The 25461-nt window shown below is 38.9% G+C and overlaps 1 long non-coding RNA gene across 2 annotated transcripts in view; it reads left to right on the plus strand.

The window, feature by feature from the left end:
* LOC135297014 (uncharacterized) overlaps positions 1 to 25461 on the plus strand; it is a 143921-nt gene that overhangs the window by 82011 nt on the left and 36449 nt on the right. For both annotated transcript variants that reach the window (XR_010359024.1, XR_010359025.1), the window contains 2 exons: positions 20865 to 20920; positions 21046 to 21127. This is a non-coding gene — a long non-coding RNA (uncharacterized LOC135297014). The remainder of the gene's footprint in view (positions 1 to 20864; positions 20921 to 21045; positions 21128 to 25461) is intronic.

Here is a 25461-nt window from a genome sequence, read left to right on the forward strand (position 1 = left end):
AGATTGATTGAGTCAAATTTTACCTGACACATCCCAGTATAGATCACTTTTTTGTTTTTTTACCTGTACCTATGTTTGTGTCCTGAGGTGCAGGAAAATTTGTATTCACAAACTTTGCATCATGATTTAAGGCACTACATCTTTGTCTGGTATTAACAGACATAGCTCCATCCACAAAGCTCTAACAACCAGGAGACCTATGACTGTAGAAAGCAATAAAGGTATTCACAGCACTTCCCAGGGTTTTCTCCTGACTTGAGCTCCTTTTGTCCAACATTTAACAGGAGGCCCAAGGTAAATAGGACAACAGAGGGCAAAAGAATTATACTAATTCACAGACAACCTCATAAAATTATTCTTGCAGGCCTTTAAAAAGTTTTAGCTGTCTGCCAAATGCATGAGGCCACCATGAGCAGTCAGCAAGTCTTGCTATGCAAGGAAAATTACTGTTCAAATTTTGCTTAAATCAGTAGAGGGGTGAGTTCAATAAACCTATTATTGAACTGCACACCTATTTCTTCATCAGGCAGTCATCACAAGTGGACTAATTTGTGCCTCAGTCTTAACTTAATGCTGTCCATGTGTTAAGAAAATACATGTGATCTAAAGGTTGTTTCCATAGAATGCTGATTCACAGTTCAGCAAAGCACTTCAGGATGTGAAAGTGGCATAGGTTTAGTTTGTCATTACCTGCTGCTTCATACAGAAAGGATCTACCTTGCACACAGGGAAAGCCTTTTGTACTCCTGTGGGTCAGGGTGCTCTCAGTGTTTTCCTTTCTTTGCATAAGCTGTCTCGTGAAGTAAATAAAAAGGATTGCTGAAGAGCTCCACCTGCTCTTTTCTTTTCAATGGGGAAGAAAAAAATTGCTTTCCTCCCCATTGCTTTTTAAATCTTATAAATACATCATTTGCATACCAGATTACTCTTCAGTTCCAGATCATAATTTGTTCAAGTATACCTTACATTTCCATTTTTGTGTTTTGTCATAACTTCCCCATTCCACATTTATCAAAAAATTCTTAACAAACAGCTTGGTTTTGTTTACTTGGTGTGTCATGGGGTTTTTTTACAGAGACAAAGATTATTTATTTATTTGGCAAATGGTAAGATTTTTTTTCTTGTTGTTCTCTTTTCCAATTCTCTTTTGCTAAGTGCATTAGTCCATTAAGCAATGAGCCTGTTACTGCTCCATAGCCTCCCCACCCCCACAAGGATCACTTCACCTGTCACAAAATTTTAACAGTGAAGTAGTTAGTATTTTACACTGCTACCTTTTTTACAGGAATAATAAGGATAGTTTTATGAGGTTGTTTGTGAATTATCATCTATAATTTTCCCTTTGTCATCTGCTCACTCAGTCTGTGACCCTTGGCCAGAGCAGAAGAAAATGAGTGCAACTGAATATAAAACCTAGGGAAATGCTGCGCCTGATTTTATTTTGCTTGACAGCTGGAAGAAAAGGGAACAGCTTCAATGGTGGTGCTAAGCTTGTGAATGCCAGGTAAGGATTAAGTAATTCAGCCAGATGTGATAATTAGTGTACATATGCTCTGATGCAAATAGAGAAAACCAGGCTTACCAAGCCCTTTAGAAACATTGGCGCTGTTAAACAGGGTTGATCTGAAATTTGAATGCTCAAGTTTTTATGTGGGAAACCTGCCTGGTTCAGAAAGTGGTTCCGAGAGTTCCAGAACTGATGGAGTCAAGTCCAAGGAGTCCTTGCCAGTGCAAATTTTTTGAATGCTCCAACAACTCAGCTCATTAGCTTTTCCTCAATAAGAATTCTAAATAAGAATTCTATTCTCAATAAGAATACTAGCATGGAATTTTGTTCCTTTAGACCTTGCCCTCTCCAGTTTCTATTGAATTGAACTGGCAGAATCCAAAGTAACTGATGGGAAGGACAAGCAAGTATTCAGCCATGCACTGACACCCACAAACACGCGCAGAGAACACAATTGCCTAAACTCCGTTTCCTTAGGAAGTAAGACTAAAACTGAAGTGTTTACATGGAACAGCAAAGCAGAGCAGCCAGGCTTTGGAAGGCTTTCAGCCAGATCCCTGTCTTCTGTAAATCAGTGTGGAGGGCAATGGAGCAGTACCAATCTGCACCAGTTTGGGTCACCTACCTCTGTTATTGATTAGTGCATTTTATATCCAGTCTTCACAAAATGAAAATGTTTTGAGATTTTGAGACCAGGATCAAAGATGTGTTGGAAAGAAGGTTTTCTAGGGAATTGAAAATCCACAAGGGATAGAGCATGTAGGCTAAATAATATTATTTTAAAGTAATTACTACATTTTCAGGAAGTTTGCTTTCCCTGGATACATCCCATTTTAAGGCATCACTGTTTAGTCTCACAAAAAAGGCTATTGCTGACAAAATAACCTCCAGTTCCCTTTTGCTGTTTCAATTACTGCATTGATCAATTTAAAATGTCTGTTTGCTTGACATGACTGAGAGTGCAAATTATCTGAAATGTGACACAGCATTGCAAGATTATTTGAATCACTCTTTACATCTTTTTTCCTTCCTTCAGAAGGAATTATGTTGAGCCAAAAAAGAAAATTAGACATGATTTAGGGAAGCATCTACAACTGTTATGGCCTGCCTTGATTCAGTGTCCTAAATAAAACTACAATGTTGTGTTCCATTTAATAACAAACAAACAAACAAAACAAAACAAAAAACCAACCAAAACAAACAAACAAATAAACAAAAACGACCAAAAAAGGAAATATATAGGAACCACCAAGTAAGTTTCCTCTGGACAGTTTATTAGGGTGCCTTTGTCCCCAAGTGATTTATCTTTGAGGCCTTTTCTGCTGAATTTCTGTATATATAATTGTGTTTCCATTTTGGAGCAAACCATTGTCAGGCAGGACGCTGAGACAGTAGTACAAGTTATGCTTATTTCTGCATTTCATATCCTTCCAGAAAATTGGAAATTTCAGCTAAGGTCTTTGCAAAGAGACAAAAAATGAGACCCAAAGTGAATTAAGATTCATACCCTCTACGACATAAAAACTAGCTCTTATGAAAAGAATGTAATCTAAAGGGGCAAGTAAATGTGTTTGTAACATATTCAGTGTAGCAAAGGTCAGTAATGTGGATATTGTGCAGGTTGTCTGAGCATTTATTAATTGACTTTATTGTGCAGGTGACCAAGCACTGCAACAGGTTGCCCAGAGAGGCTGTGGAGTCTCCCTCACTAGGGATATTCACAAATCATCTGGGCACAATCCCACGTCCTGTGCTCTGGGGTGACCCTGCTTGAGCAGGGAGGTTGGATCAGAAGACCCACTGTGGTCCCTTCTGACCTGACACACACTGTGATCATGCGATTCCACGTTCTGCGCAAGTCAAATGTATCTCTTGTAATGCCAAAAAACCCCCATAATTAATATGGCAAAGTAGGACATGTATGAAAGTGATAACCCAATTTTGCTCGAGTTTTTCCTTAACCAACAGACTATGGGCTTTTCTCAGTTTATTTCTTCTTTCTTCATGGTTACATGAACCACAGTAGAAAAATGAAGATCCTACTTACCTAACCAGATTTTGGTCCAAGAAATTATACTTTCATGCATGTGAATTTGTAACCACTTGGTCATTGGTCATGACAAAGCACAAATTATCTTATTTCTTGCCCCACACCCAGATTAAATTCAAGGTACTTCATGTCAAGTCTCTGCACTCTGTTGTTTCTTCTACTGACAGGGTACATGAGTAGAATCTGTCTTTCCAAAACTGCTGGGAATATCTTAGTGTCTTCTTCTAAGGAGACATTTCATACTCTACAAAATAGTTTTTCTTCAGGAAAACTTGTAAAATAGAGCTGACACCAGCTCAAAATCCAAGATCAATGTCCCCTTAGATTCTTGTAGATGTTCAGACACATTTTCAAAACTTGGCCACTCTCTCATCTACTTGATTATAGTAAGTTATCAGCTGAAAGTGCTTCTGAGGCACTTTATGAAGTTGCTACTGGGCATCATTTCAACTGTTCCTCCTCCTGCCAACAATGCCAGCATCCTCATGCAGCATGAAACAGCCCTGTGTTGTCAACTCTCTTCACTACTGCTTCCTTATGAATCCAAGTAGTCTTCCAGCACTTCCCACAAGGACACCTTGTTACCCAGAGTAATTTGAATATATATAGGCATGGTTGATACTGAGGAACTCCTTGTGCAGACTGTCTCCTACCTCTCAGAACATTTCCAAAATATCTGTCCCAGTTGTTAAAGAAAATGAAGCTGTGTGGATAGGAAAATTGTCTGCAAAAATGCAATGTTTGGCTTCTTTCCTCAGATCCAGAATGTACTATGTGTTCCTTGGATAATGGACAACGTGTTGGGTAGTTCCAGATAAGGTATCCAATAACTCTATTTTGTGTCCCCACTTTTTTTGCCCTTGTTCCAGAGAAAATTGGACAAGTGCCTGAGAAATAATTTTATTGTGTAGATAGTTACTATGAAAATGTATTGTGCTATTTTTCATTGACCTCTAAAATGAACTCCCTAATTAAGTGCAAATGGGAAACTGACTTGGAGCAGGTTGTCTCTAATCTTGGACAAGACAAACACAGTAAAGTTTATGAACTTGATAGACTGAAGCTGCCAAAAGTCAGTTTTGCTTTTCTTCCATTCACTGCACATAGAATATCTATAACATGTTGCTGAAAAATATAAAAAAGGGGATACTTTAGACATCTCTTTGCACTGAAAGTATTTTAAAAAAGGGAAAGGCAGATTATATTCCAGATGATAAACATTTGTGCAAATTAATCTTTTATGCAGTAGCCTTTTTCTTCTTCTTAAAGAATCTTTTCTTCTTACTGAGTTGCACCACTATGTAAGAAATTGCACTCATATTTAAAAAAAAAAAAAGTCCCTATATGCTGTGGAACTTATTCCTCCTAAACTTATATAAAGGGGACCAGTTAATAGAGAAAAAGAAGGCCAAAATAGCCTACAATATGCAAATTACAGTTCTTGCTAAAAGTGAACCTATGTTTATGATGAAGTAATAGGAAAATATGAGTTCATTGCAAATGATATGTGTATTTCTGAGGGCAGAGCTACCGGAGATTTCACACTTCAAAAATTATGAACAAAATTTTATGGAGCTGTCTCACATGGATGTGCCAGGCCAAGAGGGAAGTAATGTAACAATAAAGAACCCATCACATGGGTGCTCTCTTTCTACTCAGTCTGAATGATGCCAGTCCAGTACTGAAGAACCACTTGAAGTCCAAGGCTGGAAGATAGGCTTGAGAGTGCCCTCAGAGGTAGGGCAGGTAATCCGCAGAGTGCTGTGCCTCCAGGAGGTCCCTGTGGGTGCCCTGCATTCATGCACAGCCCCAGTGGAATGAGCAGGTGCTGGAGCTCCTTCAGCTCAGCTCAGCCTCGGTCTCTGTTCTCTCTGCCCAGCCTTGCCTCTACTCTGTTTATAATCTGACCACAATCTTGTGCCTTACACTCATTTTATCGCCTTGATCTCGAGGCTAAATCCACTCTTGTCATCTCCACAACATTCTTTCAGCTCATGTGCTTCACAGGAGAGAGGGCACTGCCAAGGCAAATCTGACATCAGGCCAGGGGACTACAGAGGGTTTCTCTTACGGCTAAACTGTAGGGCATTAAGAGTAATGGAAAGCAAGGGGAATCCAAATACAACTGTGAAAACTAAGATAACTGAAATATGGGCCAGAGAACTAATTTAGCTTCTGTCTGAAAATTTTCAGGTTTTTTTCCAGACCTCTGGCTACAGCTATGTGACTGTGTTTCTGGCAAAAAACCAGAAGTAGCTCTGCTGATATCAGTGTGAATCTGATGGAAGATCAGGCTCAGACTCAACAGATTTATCCATCTGTTTTATCCAAAAATATGTAGTCATCATAATCTGAAATGTATTTTTTTACCTATTCATGTACATTAAAATGCTGTTAAGTAAGAGAGATATGAAGTATTTTCACCAACCCTCATAGCACATCTGCTGGAAAGATCACCTTTCATCAGAAAGGAATGCTTTCTTTATGAGACACAAAACTCCTCTGAAATCCTTATTTCCCAGGGATGTATTTTTCCCTAGGAAAAAAAAAATTACTTTTGCCCCACGGGTCTTTTTTAATAAGACCTTCATTTGTCTCCTTGACTTTACCCTTCATTAGTGACTTGTCAGGCTTCTTGGGAGTAAAATTAAAGGGTCATTTTCCTCTTTTAAATTTGCAAGCAGAGACAATCTAGAAAGTGAAGTTCCAAATGCATGAGAAAACTGATGCTTGCCTCACTGCAACAGACCTTTGTGGTAAATGACAAATTTACACCATCGCAAGTGATATGAAGAGGAATATCTGCAGTGCTTTAGGATGAAGAAAAAGGGCAAGAAATGTCAAGTGACACAAGAAGGGTCATCAAGGCAGATTCTGGAGGAGGAATTTACTCACACTTCTGCACTGCAGTGGATATAAATATTTACCTCATCTTGCTTTGCATTGAAGTGTTAAGTATCCAAATGTGAGTGCATATTGCATGTAACATTAATAAGGGCTGATTACAGAATTCTCTGAATACAAGGAGAGTAGTGCTTCTTCTCTAACACAGATTTACTATCTGCCATTTGGCAAAAACCTAACTTTCCACTTTTAGCACTCTCTCTTACAAAAGGCTGAATGGTCTCAATTCTCTGGTGCCTAGAACCTTGTACCACACGGCCCTAAACCATGGTAACATGATGTGCATAACTGAAGTGGTACCACACAAAAACACAGATGGTCCTTCTGAAGAGCTGTAATGGTCACACACAGGCAAAAATGAGAAGACACTGCCGTAGAAGCTGCATGTAGAAACCGTATCTGAATTTTACTCTGCTACAAAGCTGCTCCCTAAAACTACTTCAATAACAAATGTCATCCTTAGGTCCAGCAGATCAAGTGACATGCAAGTCCATCTGTGCCACTCAAAGCCCTTATGCTGCCCAACTTCTTAAATCTACTCTAATTTCGTTTATATGTAGTTATTAGTACTTAGGGTTACACCACTTAAATCTTAGTACATTTCCCCTGTAAGTCAACCTTGGCTTTATTTGTCCTGACTTTGTCTTGATTTTGGCTCTATTGTGATCTTTCCCTCCAAACTTAATATAAAGGAGTTCCTCACATTTATGGAACAAACACCTGCTGAAGTCCCTTGGGCATCTTGAGTCCAAGAAGAACAATAAAAAAGGCTTATCTTAAATGTAAGATTTGGTAAACTGATTTCTAGTAATAGGCAGGAGCGCATCATAATTCCAAATTGAGGTTTTCCCCAGACTGAGCCCTGAATGTGAGGTGCCATGAGAGCATGAGAGCACTTACCTAATAAACAGAGATCTCTGTGACAGTTTCTCCACTGATTTATTCACCTCATAAATATGTCACTTTAACTCCATACTTATTTTTAAGACTTTTTCCACCAACTCTGATGAGATGGAACAATCCTGGAAGTATTTAAATACTGAGCTGATCTTCCATTTGTGCTTTTTTGTGAGATAAAAAAGTATTAATTTAAAAAATCAAGTGCCATTTGAGGCTCAGATATATTGGACCATCATGTCCCATCTTCATTTTGTCCTGAAGAGGCTGGCTCTATGTTCAAGTGCTGCCATGTGAGAAAATCAGTTCTGTTGGAGTTTGTCTCTAAGCTTTTAGAGCTGCAAATGCTTTGGAGAAACAGCAAGCAGTGGAATGAAAAGACTGGAAATCTATTTCAGATTCTATTGCAGATTTGCTCTGTTGCTGTATAGGAAAACATTTTGGTTGAGGTTTTTAAAAGTTATCAATTAGGTAGTTAACAAATTGATTCTGAAAGAGTGATGGTTTGTACAACATCCAACTGCTAATGTTGCTCTCCCTCAGTTCATGGCTCCTATGGGATTCTGCAGCATACCATATAAATACTGTCTTTCTATACCAAATTAATATTAATGTTTTTAATATTTTAATGAATGTTATATTTTCTTCACATAACAAATTTAAACTTGATGCTGATCATGCATACGTTATTCAAAGGAGGACAGACAGTGATTATTGGAAGACTTCCAAATAAGAAGGGCTGAGAACATTGGAACTGTTCAGTTTAGAGGTGAAAGGCTAATACAAGAAACAAAAAGAAGAAATAAGAATTAAAAAACTAATAGAAGGAATAAATATTATTGGTGCTTTACATTTCTTGATACTTCAAAAGGGCCAATTGATCATTTTCTAGCAATTGGCTAGATTGACTACCAGACTAAATGAACTTCTTGAATCCCATGGGGTAATTCCTAGAACAGACATGGAAACGTAATGTGTGATGCAGGCCAAACTGAGGTCATACAAATGTGTTCTTGGTCATTATTCATTTTTAGGTAGTCCAATGCACTCTTAAAGATTTGTAAAGTGCTTGAGATTCTCTTATACAGGGTGTGAAAAATCGTGTGTGGGAGAGCATGTGTCTGCACATGCTTCTTTTAGAGGGTTTTAATTTCTAGACAGAGACTTTTGCACACAAATAAACACAACCATACACAGTTTCATGTCCTCCTGAATGAGAGATCTGGCCAGGTCTCAGTGTCATGGACTGGATTAATTCAGATAATGAAAGAGGAAAATAGACAGATTAGTAAAGCAAAATGGAAAGTACAGGTTAACATGGGGAAGCTAAAGGTGTCTGGAGCCAGTCAGTAGAAAATACATTTTGTCCCAGTATCTATCTAGCAGAACTCCTGACAGAGTTCCATCAGAGCAGTATCTGTGGGCTCTGTATCACATGATGGGGAAGCTTGCATGCAATAACAAATAGTCCCTGGGCAGCTATCTCTGTCTTCTTTGCATTGTTTTCAGTACTATCACCGCAGCAGCAGTTATGATTATGTGTCATGTGGAATAACAGCTTGATCATGTCACATTTCTGTCATGTCTTGACATCAGCTTCAAAAGCTGTGATTTTCTATGCTAAATTAAAGTTTAAAAAGGTCCTTCTCATGGGAATAAGCATGATAAATAGAATATATTGATTTAAAAAAACAGGGGAACGTAAAGTTCCTTAAATATTGCTAGCTTAGGAGTTCAGCCCTATGGTTAAACAGCACTTGACAAAAGTGTTTCTATGCTTAAAACAAGCTTTTAGCAAATGAGGCAATATTTCATCAGGATTTATTCATCATCATATTCCATATGATTGAGTTTAGTAAAGGAGATAAATACAGAGTCTAATTGTTCAAATATCAACCAGCTGGATACACAGGCAGCCTTTTCATTGCTGCTTAAATAACAAAATTGTGACTCCTTTTACTCACAAAAAGTCAAAGTTGCCCACAGAAATGGCTGTGGTCACAAAAGCCATCTTACTCACTGCTTGCCAAGGAAACTCATCCCAACTGCCAGGAGTTTTCAGTGCCTGTGCCATTGTTGCCAGCAAGCTGTAGAAAAGCATCAAAGGGAAGATGTGTGACTAGAAATTTAGAATGGACTTAAAACTGCTCAAAAAGCAGCTGCTGAAGGCCAAACCTGCCATCAGATGGTTGCAGATATGAGTCTCTACCTCTTGAACACAGTGAAATTCAACTTTGCTGATCATTATTTTAATGCCTCCATCTTCATCCCCCCTCAGTTAGGTTCCTGCTAACTTCAGCAGCACAGAATCAGGGCTTCAGTGATGCCTTCTTAAAAGCCATTTTTGATATGTGCTCTTCTCTTAAGCTCTTCTTCCTCTTCCTACCGGCTATTACTGCAACAGAGATTAAATGTAAGGACAAGACTTTTAAGAGAACCATTATTATTGGTATTCTTGGTTTCACTTCCTGGTACATAAAAAACTTGAGAGTGTGGGATTGCTTTCCAGGTACACAAACCACCCTCCAAGGTCTGAGTGGACTTTATCAGGAAGATGGCTCAGTTCTCTGCCTGACTAGTCCAAAGAGCTTTTCTGTAGTCCAGATCAGGATCACTTACAGAACCGTTCAGGAAATTAAATTTCTTTTTTTTTTTCTGAGAAAATGCATACTTTTTTTATTTCAGCAAAGTCAGCCACAGTCAAAGACCAGAAAAAGCAGCCTACCAAGCCCTGCTGTTTCCATTACCGAAAACAAAAAAACCTTCAAAAAACCAAAACCATATTTAATTTGCTAGCAATCTCAAGTACTGTTCCTAAGACAGAATTTGTTTGTTTTAAAGTTCCTCATTGATAAAAATTTTCAACTAGCTTTTAATGAACAGGGCCCTGGACCTGCTGTTGTTGAAGGCAACAGGAGATCTGGCACTGGATCATTCCTTAAGTGAACCAAAATGTGGATTTCCTTGGACAATCTCTTGTGTAGGAATACTCTACACAAAATTACAGGGAAAAAAAAATAAAAAGGAGAGAACATAAGAAAGACATTGAATAGCAGGCAGCAGATTTCTCAGCATACACATCTGTAAATTAACTAAGTTCCAGTTTAAAGAAAGCTTGTCATAAGGAGTCCCTCCCGTTAGATACTCTTTTTAGCTTCACACAGTACAGATAAAGATGCAATACCTGTTTCTTTCCACGGCACCCAGGAGAAACAGTGCTGACCTTCCTCAGCATTTTCATGCATCAGTATTGACCTGTTCCTCTGAAACCACTAATCCTTGACTACTTCTGAATGACATAGAATATTAAAAGAGATTTCCTCCTGAGCCCAGTAAAGAGCTTGAAATCCTTCCAACTCTGCTAGCCTGCTAATCCTTAAATTATGTATGTTTTTTCAACCTGGTCTAAGTGGATGTCTCTGCTTTTAGTCACTGACAGACATGCTTTCGTTTTGGTCACTGTTTTCTTGGAATTTCTTCAGCTGTACAGTGAATGTAAGATACCTCTCTACACTCATCATGTGGCTACCCTAAAAAAAAAAGTAGACTGACTGATTTTTTTTTAAATCGGTGCTTAGAAATAGCCCTGGGGCTGTGCAAAAAGACCTCCCAGAGATTTAGGTTTCAAAGAACAATTCTTTGAGTCTTCTAAAACATACCAGTCCTGGAACTTTATTTAGGCTCTAATTTAGTGGATTTCACAAGTTTAGTGATCTACCTGTGGCTTGCAGGGAGCCGGCCAGCCTTCAGTCCACTGGAAAATTGAGCCAGTTATCTAAATCCAGCCAGCAGAAATCTAATCTTAGCCAGAAGTTTGCACCATTTGTCAGCACACAACTCTTCCTTCTCCTCTCAGAAGTTTTCCAGATTGCATGTATCACATTTCATGAGGGACTCTTCTCATTTTTTTAGACGCCTCTTTTTTTTTTTTCCTTTTCTCTATTTCTCTCTCTCTCTTTTTTTTTTTTTTTTTTTTTTTTGGTTGTTTTTGTTTTTGGCCTGCTCTGTCAAGAGATTTCATAAGGTAACTTCATTAAACTTAAGGAAGTTACCACACTGACAGTTTGCAGTATGTTGTGAAAGGTGTAGTGACTTGGAAAGTCTGACTCATTGTCAAAATGAAATGTGCTAGTGCTGTGCATAAAAACCCACTGGCCCCACAGGGAAAACAATGAAAATATTCAGCAAAGACACAAGCCTGCCTTTGTACCGTGTGTTTTCTGTTTCTCCTCTTCTATCTTTTTCGCTGTGGAGGCCCTCTGATAGAAAATTAGTTTTTTATTTCCTTGGTAGAGCAGATCACAAAACTTTTTTCAATAGCAAAACAGACAAACATGGGAGCATAACTGTTCAAAGTAGTTAAGCTTCTGTTATTTGCAAGCAATCTGAGATGTCTAGAGTTGTGCTGCATGGCAGCTTTCTTTGCAGACTCCAAATGCTGGTCCATGCACTGACTCACACCAGGGCCCTCATGTGCTCCAAGATGTCTGGAACTAAAGAACATCTATGCTACAGCAAGTTCCCCCAGGACCTAGGTCTGTGAAAAAGTTCCCTGTCAATATACCTGTTTTAAGGGGTTGCTTGCATAGATGCTCAACCTACAAGTGTTTATACTACTTCCTACATCTAAGTGTGTTTCATGGGAATGAAAATCACTTTTTATAAGCCAGAGAAGCTACCAAGGGAAAGAGGTTGTGGAATCATCTTGCCTTCTCTGTGCCCACCACCAGCACTGTGGAACAAGAGCAGTTGCTGGTGAACTGTTAGCCCTTCCATGCTCCTGAAGCCAAGATAAAAACCATTTTTCCTTTCAGGCTTGTCTTTTTCTGTAGGTGATTCCTGAATCCAAACTATGCACAGGGCTTTGCATAAGGCTGAGCTCCACCTGAGTGTGCCTACAAGGTATAAACCACACCAAGCTCCTGGAGTTCCTAAAGAAGGCCGTTACTCCCTCTTCCAATTTCATGGTCAATTTGCCCTTAAGAAATCCCTGGTGTTGATCTTTGTGGAAAGTACTGCAGCAGGGACCATACACAGTTCTTCAAGGGACAATACTTCACCTTGACTTCTACCTTAAACCTTTAAGAACAAGCTGAGAGATCCTGTAGCCAAAGAAAGGAGACAGTGCTGCAAAAGCAGCAGCTTAGTTCTCCTTTCTTTCAGTCACGTTGTTTTCTTGCAAGAAGACTGATTGCAAGAAAGACCTTCAAAGACCTCAAGCTACTGATAAAGCATTCTCTTATTTTTGTAACAAAACCGGGGTTTCTCTTTGTTTCTATCTAAGTGTACAAGGTACATTGGAATGTCATACTGCATTTTGAGGGGAGAAAACCTCCTCACTGCAGTAGCTGATCAGGTTGGACCCTGACAAAGAGGAGCTTGCTCACTTGACTTTTCTTTCTGAAAAGTTGCCATTGTTTTCCCTAACCCATATTAGTTCCTCAAGATTGTTTATACCCAGTCTCAGATACTCTTGTGACAGCTCTCTGCAGGTGGGAATGGTGCTGCTTGTACCCTGCGAGAACTACTGATCCTTGTACTTTAGCCCAAATGTGCCTCTGAGGGATGAACCACTATTAAAAAATGAGTCCATGCTGACTCTTGAAAGGAAGATTAACAGGTAGAAGTTGAGGATGACTGTGTCTGGCAACACTTTCCCCGCCCTGCCATTACCAAACAAATAGCAGCACAAAATCTTCAGTGATAAGGCAGTGTGTTCTATGAAGCAGGAAGCATAAATTACACAAACATGTCAGTGGGCCTTTAAAAGCCTGTATTGTGAAAGACATTTGATGACTACAAAACACATTCTCCTTTGAATTTTTCCTTGTCTCTTCAGTTTGTACTCATTGTTCTTAAGAAACCCAAAGAGGCAATACCAATGAAGTTGCATCAGATGACATTAAAAACAGGAGGAGGTCAAAGTCAAATAAGCCTGTTAGAAATTAATTTGTTCTATTTTTTCTTTTTTGTTGAGAAGCCAGTTATCCTCTATTGATAAAGCAAGAGGGAATATTGATAAAGCATCTGGGAGAAGACAGTACTTTTCATTTTGTTGCTACCCTTCTGCAGCTCTAACTTTAAATGCAGCAGGTGAACACGATGGCATGGTGTCCTCCTTTTACCTCAAAGGAAGCCATAAAGGAAATTTAGGTGGGGGTGGATGATACAGCGGTCTGTAATCCACTAGAGGCCATTGTGACACAGAATAAAGGGTGCTTGGCAAAGCATTGCAGTCCAGTGCTGCTCAGGCTGTCCTCTCAGCTCACCTCGCAGGGATGAGTCAAGGAGTTTATTTAGTGGTTATTCAAGGAGCAGCAGAGTGGAAAAGTGATTCCTCTAGATGCTGGGAAATTTCCTATGTATTATGGAGGAAATTCTGCTGGGCAGAAGCATTGTCTTGTGCATGTAGTTGATATTCCAGCAACATGGAGTGTATCTTACTGTAGCATTTTGGACACAACCTGCAGCACTGGACAGTTATTTGAAATCTAGAAATATTCTGACAATTTATTTTTTATTTGCAGTGTTTTAAAAAAACTGGCTGCCTAAGGATTGTTGAGGAAATACTGTGACGGCAGTTAGAAGTCAACTAGTTTACACTCTCTCACTCATCTGTGAAAATTAGTGAAGAAAAAGGTGATTTTTGAGGAAATGTATTTCTGCTGGGATGGATGGTGAGCTGTGAGAAAATTTAAATTTGCTAGTGATGCAAAGAGAATCCTGGCAACTGAAGAAGAGGAGAAAAGGAGTAAAATCAGGACAAATGCAGCTGTCAGAAGATCAGGTAATACTCAGAAAGGAAGAAAAAGGGATATCCAAGGGGGCAAGGCTTCTTGCTGTATAAGGGTGTATATCAGAGGGTAGACAAGTGATGATCTCTAGCAACTCCTAGATGTCAGAAGAAAGACCTGATGTAATTTGTCATTTCCGTTTGTCCCTGCAGCTACCTGAAGACACAGCAACAGCACTGAAATGTTTTAAGTCAGTCAACCAACTCTGGTCTTTCACTGAAGAAGAACAGTGCCAGATTGGCTGATTAACATTAATGAGATGATTCTTCAACTCTTTTCTGCTATATACTATACACTACAAGACACACACAAGACTTTTTTAAAAAATTAATACATATATGAGGATATTATTTTAGAAATCAGTATAGAAACGTTTAACAGCTGCATTTAAAAAAATACAGAATGAGAGAGACAGTTCAATGTCATTGTGGCAAACAGATTGTTTCTTGTTGCAATATCAGAATCTTTCTTGAGCTGGAATTTAGGAAACAGCAAGCCTAATGAGCCTTTATCTGATCTTCCTGAAAGTGGCATAACTCAGAGACAATTCTACTGTAGTCAACAAACCTGATATTCATGTAAGTTGGTGTATGTGAATGTAAGCTCAGGCTCCCGGTCTCAGGGGAAACCTCAAGATTGCCTTTCTTACCTCTTTTACTTGAAGGACCTGGAAGCACATTCCTGCGTGGAAAATACATCTCTGGAAAACAAGATAGCCACTTGGATGTCTGAAGGGACTGATACCACTTGTTTTTAAGGCAATAGCTGCTCACCCTGTGAGGGTGCTGGGAAACCTGGTCAGAGAGTGACTATCAACACCAAGTTGCATATTAAGGAAATCACAGAAAACTGATTTATTACTCAAAAAAAAATTTTTTTTTTATTTATAAAAGTTTTCACATGTGTTTTCAGACAAGAATATTCCAAGGACTATGAGAGAGAGAGAAAGAGAGAGGAAAAAAGGAGTGCTTGCTCAATAGGCAGGATTTTTTAAAAATAGAAATACATTAATTTAATTAATAAAGCATTGAGTGTGCATTGTAGGCCCTATGTTTTTAAAGATTTAGAAAGCTAATATAATATGAATCCAGCCATATAATCCTGTGTTCAAAGAAAGTGAAATAATAACAATGTAACCTCATCTTCTGTATTTCCTCATTTCCTTAGGGCCACAGTTTCAAAAGGACTAAAAAACATAGCAACAACACATTCCAACACTTCCCCCTGATTATGGGAAAGCACCCTGCCCTCCAAACCTAGGTAGGTGTTGATGCACTTGATACCTCCAGCCTTTTCCTCTACAAGCTGTCAGAGGAGTGGATCACATGTGTGTGTCACAGGAGTCAGGTCTTTATTTCAGCCTTTGGGCCTGCTCCAGCAAGCACTGAGAATTAGGCTTGGGCTTTGTTATCTGAAGAGGTTTCATGGGTTTCCACTGAAACACTGTGTGGTACTCAGCACTGCTACCAATAAGGTTTGAGGAATTGAGCTGCTCTACAAATTTGGATATTAACCTGCCCAGACAAGAGTGCATTTCCTTTTAGACTCAAAGGCACTTCCCCAAGTTGGTCTTTTAAATGACCTGTGAGACCCTCAACCTGTGATAATACCACCCCAGGCAGATTCCTGTATCTGCATGGCAGCCTTGGCCTCTTTCTGGACTTGTGGACCACCTCAGCGATCTATCAGCATGGAGCTTGCTGGAAGACGGATGGCTCAGAGAAAAGTGAGGGAAGAGTTAGGCTTTGTTGGAAGTGTTTAGCAGCTTCTCTTGGGAAAGCTAGAAAAAGCCTGAATAATTGACAGGAGCAGGAGTAGGCATGGTCAGACCTCTAATGCAAACTCTGACTAAATTTGAAGGGTCCTGTGGACCTCAGTAAATCATAACAAAAATGTCTTTCAGTAATACCACGAGCATCTCTGCTTCTGCTGATTATTTTATTCATGATTCTTGGATATCTTTAAGGGTTGCTTGGGGGTTTTTTGTGGCCTTGAGTAAACCAAGGCATTAGGAAGCATTTGGCTGCTGATTTTGTGGAGATCTGAATCTATAATCTAACAATCATGATCACTAACTAGACAGCTGCTTCACAGTGCATCCAGAAGAAAAAAAAAAATCTTTATTTAAGCAATATAAACTAAACCATGTTTATTACTTTGGTGGTTTGCTTTATTTGAGATATTTGGATCTGCTTTTCTCCTGTCTTTGAATCTTCTAGAGCATAATCAACTCCTTTCCAATGACACTTTGTTCTTGAGGACTTCTGGAAATTAATTTAATTGGATCTTTTCCTTGATTTTCAAAATTGGGGGATACAAAATTATTTTGAACTGTTTTTTCATTAACTAATTTCCTTAATCCTCTGAAGGATTTGGCTGTGCTAATGATTTTGTAATAAATACTTAAAACACTACTCTCAAACAGTCTCTCCTCAGCTAGGACAAAGCCTCACCATCACCACATTTTTGTGACTTCAGCAGCACATGTGGATGACAGAAATGCTTCAGTCTTGAGAGTAGCCACTTCCCTATTTTTTTAATTGTCTCACTGTGGCAAGAATGTTTGTCTTTCTTCTTCTTTTACACAATGAAACAAAGTTCTCCACCACACTATTCTTCAAATCTTCCTTTTCCAGTGCCTGGAAAAGACTTCTTCTCAGCCCATGCTGTAGCCTTCTGAAATAAAGCTTTTTGTATGCAGTGAGGAGTGCATCATACTTTGGCCTTAACTGGAATGTGCACAGCTTTGTGAAGTTTCTCAGAATGACTCAAGGAGTGGAAGCAAATAAAAAACCACAGAGATATTTGTATCTTCAATGTGCTTCAAGTAACTGCATTATTACCACAGCACCTCTGAGACTTCCTTCTTTTGCAGATTGCACATTGTCACCACTTCCTAAAGAGCTGTGTCTATTTATTGAAACTCAAGAGTTTTATTTAACAGCTCGTGTAAAAAACACTTCTCCTTATCCATATCATTTAGGCCAACATCTCAAAATTTTAGTGCCCCTAGCGACTCACAATAATCCTTATTAGACATGCATTGAACATAGCCTCATTTTTAAAGGGAACCAGCTTAAACATGTGTGAAAATAATATTGTTAATTTCTTTGGTTGCCTGGCTTTGCAATTAGGACCCAATTTATGAGCACAGTTAAAATGCCAGCTGATATGATACTCTCAGGCTGTGGCAGGGATTGCAACCAGAACTTTCATATAATTATAAATAAATCATAGACTTGAGTGAAGTGCTGGATTTGAGGTTTTGTTGCCTACAACTGATGGACATGGAATTGAGGTGAGATCGCTGTAGGAATGCAAATTATGCCCTTAACTTCCTCCCTCCAGTCTCACTGGAGGGAGGAAGTTAAGGGCATAATCCCATCAACCTCTCCCAGGATCCCAGCATTGGCACTTAGATTTGGAAATGCTGCTATGGGCATTGTCGTGTGTTCAGTCATTTAATCCCAGAGTAAGTGAAGGGAAATGTTTCAGGAGAAGCTGGGAGCTAGTTGGAATTTTGACGTGAGAAACACCGGAGATCTCTTCCCTCACAAAAGCAGATGTGTTAAAATTAGTTTTTGTCTGTGACAGGCCACACACTTGCTGCCATCATCTTGAATGCCACGTAAGTGGTGTTGGACGTGGTCAGGTGAACATGCAGCAGGCTGATTCTGAAGGAGCCACAACAGCAGCTGAAAATCTGCCTGAAGTGGCTGATGGCTGCTGTGCTGGAGAATCACAGCACTCCTGGTATGAGCAGTGAACAGCAGTGAGTTGGGGAAGTGGCATATTTTGGTTTTAATTTTGCAGGTTTAAGCCCCTGCCAAGACTACAGTGTGAGCCAAAACCACAGAATTTCAAAATGTGTCTTAACAGCAAACCGAAAAATCAATATGTCTTTCTCATTTTCCTGGAGCATGACAGAAAAGCCAGTTAATCAATAGGTGTCTTTCTGTTCATTTCAGGGAGCACTGTATAAGATCCTGATGGACAAAAATAAACAGAGGGAAAATGAGGAATCTGCTGTCATGTAGAAGGCACTGCTCTGATAGGAGATCTATGCCCTGTAAATAGATATGGCACTGCAGACTTGCACTTCAGACCCCAGCAGAAATGCATTTTGAGGACTATCTACTCGAGTTCATTTCTGCATGGGAGATTGACTAAGTAAACACTGAATTGTAAACCTCTGTCTGTTTACAAAAGGGCACAACTGTAGATAAAAGCATGGTAAATTGTGAGAGATTTGATTGACAACACTGGAGGAATCTTGGTTGGTACTATACTTAGATGGCCAAGGTGCTAAGGATGCTTCTATAACAAAACTGCACTCAAGGAAACATTGGCAGATTGAAGAGAAATTATAAGAGTGTAAATTTTTTACACAATTTTTTTCAACTAACTGTAATGGTGGTTTATAATGAAACTAGGAGGCCAACTTTGGTCTCTACATGAGCACAGCTCCATGGATCTGGCTCAGAAGTCACAAATAATTTATCTGAAGATAAATTATTGTGTTTAAATTATTTGGTTTTTTCACAGATTAATGTTAATTCACATATGCACACTTTCTTGCACTTTTCACACATTCAGCAATGGAAGTTTTACAGACAAAACCAAATACAGTCTCTGAGTCAGGCTGCTTCTACCACTGTGTTACTGAAATTTCTAATCATCATCTCATGACAATAGTTTTAAGGGATTTATGAAAAAGTAGCAGAGAATACACTTTTCTGTAATTTACTATTTCCTGTAATTCATCATACAGTTTTATTCCCCAGATTGCTTTGACTTTTTTTCAGGAGTATCATATATCACAGTCCAACTACTAGTGACCCTTCTCCAGCTGATATTCTTCTGCCTTTGTGCACTGTTTATTACTGTTTCACTGCAAAGACAATTATGAAAGGTAAAGCAAGAGACAACAAGTCTGGGTAGGAGATTTGACTAGAAAGCTCCCAGTGTGGGGCTTTGTTTGATTTACCAAAAACCCCAAAGTTTCAATTAAGAACTTTGGGTATCATGGAAGTGGTAAGCAAAATTCTATAGTACACGTGGCACAGAAAGTCAGACTAGATAGTCTGCCTATCCTTTCTGCTTTTTTGATACATCAAGTCTATGTATCAAATCTACTGAGACCACTGGCAAATATTAAGCATAGCCCCACCAAGTACATTTGGAATGGATTCACCTTTAAAAAAGCATAGGCAACAATATTAAACTAAAGCAAAGATAAAGGTGGCAACATCAAGTAGTAAATGCAAAGAAACAAGTAATATGAAGGCTGGCAAAGGTAGGAGTCTATATTAACTGCTTCACTTTCAAAGCTGGAGAGTGCCACAAGCTCTCACTTTTTTGAGTGGTTTGTTTAGTAGAAGGTGGGAAATAATAGGCTATTTTCAGGAGGAGGGGCTGTTGCTACACATAAGTAAAAAACAAGCTACAATTTTATGAGGACCGAAATTACCTTCAACAAAGGACAATACAAACATATTGAAGGCAGTGTTCCAGAGTTTTTGGATTGCCCCCATGGGTTTTGATAGCAATATTAGTACCATTACAACTAGGCCGCTTGAACATATAGATGAGGAAATACAGATTAGGGTGCAATGTTTATCACGTGCCTTTTCCAAATCCATTCTTTCTCTATGTATTTGTGTACACTTGGAATCATTCAGCATTCCCAGCAGTTATGTGAGGAATGTCTGCAGTGTCAGTAGTCTTCCTATTGTGGCAGAAGATGGTAAAATAATTAATGAGTTAGCTGGGAGCTAGAAATTTCACATTCAGTTTCCAGCACTGTCACAATCTTCCTGTATGGCCCTGGGTAAGGCACGCAATCTTTCTTTCACCCAGTTCCTTATCTGTGCTTTGACTATGTGAAAAAAATTCTGTTTATCTCTCTGAAAAATCATCTCTACTGTCTCACCTGCAAAGTGGCACCCTGACCCACAGCACACTTTTTTATGTCCCTCTGTGAGTTGCACATCAAAAGTCAGTCTGAGTAACCAGAACTCACCCACCCAAAGTTTTTTAGCAACTTGAAAGTACAACAAGAATCTGGTATGGCTCTGCGCTACCACTTCACAAGCTCATATCTGCCCTGGTGAGTGGTAACAACTTGATGAAAGTGTTACCAAGTGTATTCCTAGTTTTGTGAAAATGCATTTACTCTTAACTGGAGCAGTTCTAGGAAATGGGAAGTCAGGCATGTAGTAATTACACAGCTTGTCAGAGATAAGTGCAGGGGACCAACAGTGCAGTGCACGGCACTCTGCTGGGTGGAATCAACATGCTGAAGCTGTGCCCCAAAAGGTCTTATCTTTCAGAAGGTCTTCTCTTTGCCCATATTAAAATGTAAATAATAAGCCTGACAGCTGGAGGAGCAATTTGAGCCCTCCTTGGAGTCACACCTTTCTACTAATCATTCTGAGGAACAGCTGGAATAGAAATAAAAATACAAGAGGCCTCAACGGAAGGACTAGTAACATGACAACTGAGAAAGGGAGACTCTCTTTTGTTGTCACACTTTTCCTTTTACATGTTGTCTCAACACCTCAGCAATAGTAGGGCAACAGTAGACACTTGCACCATCCTTTCATGAAAACTATGAAATAGGAATCAACAGCAGACCACTGCCTTTAAAGGGTTGCTCAAACCTTTTTTCTGTATTAAAAGACTTTTTTTTTCTATTTTCACCTTCTCACAGATACCCAAGTTCTCTTGGAAAGTGGCTTTTCTCCAGTATTATGTGATCCATGTACAGTGAGCATTTTTTCCTTTATTTTTTGTCTAATTTGTGGGATTGCCTGAAGGGTGTTCCCTGTTTCATCACAATTCTTTTGTTTGTTGTCTGAATTGACTGGAAATGTCCACAATTTTTCCTGCAGTGCTGAGCTGTGACCAGTCATGGACGTCACATGGAGGAAGTGAGGAGCTGATTCTGCAAGGCAAAGTCACTGGGACTTGAGGGTATGTTGGAGATTTTTCTTCCTTCACTGATATGACTTCCCAGAGTTGGGGATGACTGGCTCTGTGGCATTAATCTGGTTGCTTAGTCTTTATCTTCACCTCATGACCTAAGCACGCTGATTCACACAGCCATCTCAAAAGACCAGTGATATCTACTTAAATGTTTAAATGAATTTAACATCTGAATCTATATTAGTTTTCAACATATGTTAAAATATTTTTAAATAACATGATAATATAATTGTATTTATCTTTCTTTTTGATATCTTATCTCTGTTACCGTCAATAATAATTTCTCATTATTGATAATGAGAGTCATATTAGTGACTGAATTTCAAATGGATTTTTTTCACCTGCACCCTAGAACCCCTCTGTTAGTATTGCTCCACTTTTGTCCAGATATGCCCACAACAGTTCTGTTTTTCTTTTGCTTTTAAGTTTTCCCTATCCATAAAGGGGCCTCATCCACGTCTTGATGCAATGGGCTATGTTTGCAGCATGTCTTTTAATCCAAGAACCTCCATTCTATGTCTTGCCAAAACCCTAGCAGAATCTCTAGTACAGATTAACTCCTGGGAGCAATATTTTACTATCATAAGGGCATATCATACCTAGGGAGATGAAACTGACTTATTGCTCTGGAAGATAATTGTCTGCACCTCTAAATGGCCTGTGAAGGCCTTGAGGAGGCATCTTGCTAACTCGTGAAGGGCAGTTGTTATTCTGTCAGCATGTGAGAGCTCCAAAATAAAAATACCAGACATATCCTTTTTCAAAGTCCTCAGAACTTCAAGGGTTAATATACATTCATTTCCTTTCATTTTGTATTTGATTGCTTTTAAACATAGTAAGGATCAAAACTTTTGAACACTGATACCTATGGCAAGCCTCCCTCTGACTTCCACGAGATGGGAATTTGGCTCTCAAGAATGTGTGTCTGGGAAGGATGCATTGAAAGAAACGGTGATTGTCAAAGCACATTGGAATTTAGAGCACATTTGTTGCAAAGATAGAAGCTTGCTGGGGTATCTGATTGTCAGAATCAATTTTATTTTCTTTACTGCACATATGCACATATTTGAACCTTGTCACGCTGCAAAGGGAAATACCTCATTAGATTTCACTAGGGTTTCTTCAGAGTTGTTTATACACTACAGCCAATAAAGATATTTTTATTTAATAAATGAAATACTGGAAAGGCCTGCTCTATCAGGAAATTGAAGGAAGTGCATTTATCCCTGGTAAAGATGAAGCTCTATTTTATAGGGTGCAGAAAGCCTGCAATGTGTATTATTTTTCAAATAGTTGAAAGATTTATAGTGGTAAATGGTTTCTTTAAATGGTTTCTTTTTCAGTCTATTGATCATATTAACTGCAACAAAACAAATGTTACAAATAAAAACAAAAATAAGCCAAGAGTATTCCTACATTCTGTATTTTCAATTATGATTTTAACAGAAATTAATCACTTGTCCTTTTTTCATTTGGAAACAGTTTTACTTCCCTTTTCCCCACTGGACATATAATTTTGATTTATAAACACAGCAATCTGGAGCAAAGGGAAGTTTTAAGCCCTGTGCATGTTCCTGCTGAGGCCTAGAATTATTTTGCTTAGAATTTTTATCTTCCTCCTTTGCATTTTCAGGTCAATTTTAGCTTTCCACTTTAGAGATTAAAAACATGGCTGCAGATGACATTGTTTGCCCATTTCAAATTCACACAGTCCTAAGGCCACATCTTGCATGCAAGGCCCCATTTTATAAACATGGTGACAAGTTCTTCCAGTCAAAATGTGCTTTCAACTGGGATAAACCTGTCTCCCCATGTTAAGACTTATAAATCTTCTCCACTGAGCTATTTACAATCCAGCTACTGCATGCTTACTTTATTGACTCTGAATGAATAAATCAGTTTTCCACATCACCTTATTCTCTTTGCTGATGTTTTGATTTGGTGTCTATCCAAAAGTCTCTGATCATAGACACATGATTATAAAACCATCTCTTGCACTAAAAACTATTTAAGGAACAAGCGATGGAATTAACTTCTTTTAGATATTGTTTTACACTCACATTTGAACTTGGGGATGTACATTTTTCACAGGGCTCATTTCTGCTGGGCAGAACACTCTGATAAGACTGCAGAAGCCAAGAAATTAAATGAGCATTTTTTTCATCATTCACTGCTTGGCTTGAGCTTCCACAACACACATTCTGTGTCTTTAACTCAGCTGGGCTCTTTGAATGGATGCAGGTGTCTCTCCCCTTTAAAGATTTTTAAAATCTTTAAAAGAGTTTCATAGGTTTGTTTTGATAAAATTGGGATTTTTTTTTCCTGCTGCACCACTCAGGTGGAATTTTGCTGAACTATGACAGAGAAAAGGATTGGCCATCAGAGATTTACAGTAAGGGTTTTTTTCCATCTAGGAAATTTAGAAACATATTTTTATTCACAACTTAGGCTTGAAATTTGAAAACCTTTTGTATAAAGGCTGCAGGACATCCCTAGAAAAACATTTCGTATACTAAGATCAGAGACTGGCCTGTGTCTCAGCAATAACATCTGTCATTTTTGCCTCATAACTCTGGGAAGAAAGGGACTGACATGAGCATTTCTAAATTTCCACTGGAACCTAATATTTTTTTTTAATCCTGTGTGTAATTAAAAACTAGAGGGAGCCTGCAGAATGCAAGCAGCATTTAGTGATGGAAGTAACATGAAGACCAGCCTGGAAAGGCTTTTGATTTCACAGGAAAAGAGCCCCTGAGACTGGAACATGGAGGAGTTCAAACCCCTTGTAAAGCCCTCTGCTCATTTTCAAAGACAAAATCCAAATATTAGCCTACAGCTCATCCAGAGCTGAAAGACCACTGCAGCATGACATTTGACAATTCCTGTTGTAGAAGAGGAATTGGTTTTGCAAATTTTGCTTTTTATGAGGATATTGCAATCAGAAATGGACAAGTGTGCTTTTTATTTTGAGAGAATGGCAGATAGCTGATGGGAATGCGGGATGTGCAGGGACCTGCAGAGGGGCTGTCTTGGAAGGTCTTGTTGTCATTACTTTTGATGTCTCAAAGATCTGTGATATAAATATTGTCTTTTCCAAACAATGTGTCTTTTTGTTTGTACTCAGCTAAGGCCTGTGCATCTAAAAAGGTTGCACTGAACTTCCTGAAACCAAATTTCTATGTTTAACTATCTGGAATAGAGAAGCAACATGCTTTCACACATTATTCTTCAGAGAATATAACATTATTTTATCAAGAGAATCTGATTTTTTCATGCACTGACAGTTGTAGCTTAATTAGACTAAGCACTTCATAGCATGCTTGGAAAAGAAGTCAGTGTCTGTATAACTCGCTGAAAGTCTAGACAACATCTCAGTGTACATGGCTTGTGCCCATCTAAGTGGTAGCACCTAAGAGGTCAGGGAATTGCATTGAATTCACCATTTAATTTCAAGTAAAGTCATCTAAAGATAAAACAGAACTGACTCAAGCTGGTGACACTGCTGATCTTAGGCTTCCCATCTTTGTGTTTCCCTGTTCATCCTTTACTGGAATAAAACAGGGAGGAGAGATTCTGTAGGGGTCTTGTGCTGATGAGCCCCTCAGTGGCACCCTTGGTAAGGGTTACATCTTCCCTCTGTGGCTTAAATAACACTCATCTACCTCTAACCCTTTCCTGAATTGCCTCAGTGAGGGGCAGGGTTGCACTACAGTCTCACAATGTAATTTGGTGGTAGTTTATTCAAAAGAGAAGTGAGGACAAATTCACTCACTTAAGATATCAGCTGTCCTCTTTTTCTTCCCACTGGCTTTATAAAACAATGACAAGGCACTTAGAGAGACAGAATAAACCTGATAAATCTGGGTCTCTGTTTTGCTTGCAGTATTTTCTTACAACAGCTGTTAACAAACATCAGCAAGGCACCAATAATACAGTTAAAAAAGCAAGAAACCAAGCCAGAGAAAGTCCAGCAATTTCCCATTGTAGAGAAAACCAGAAAAATTTAAATTTTGAGGTACATTATCTCTCTGGGACTATTTCAGATGAAAAAATTTAGTCTGGTACGTGATAATAGAACATTAAAACACCAAAGAGCAGTAACAGACAAGAGATTAACTTAAGCACCTCCTAAAAATAAAAAATTTTACTTTGTCCCAGAAAACAGTGACACCAGCATATGACCTATCACAGAGACAGGGAGATACAGTGCAGAAAGATAGTGGGGATTCAGAAAGAAGGATGATACCACAAGTAAAACAACACTTATGAGGAAATCTGAAGACAAATGGCAAGACAGCAACAGATGTTTTCCCTTAAGGTCA

The sequence above is a fragment of the Passer domesticus genome, chromosome 3 (assembly GCF_036417665.1).
Source record: "Passer domesticus isolate bPasDom1 chromosome 3, bPasDom1.hap1, whole genome shotgun sequence".
Classification (NCBI taxonomy): Eukaryota; Metazoa; Chordata; class Aves; order Passeriformes; family Passeridae; genus Passer; species Passer domesticus.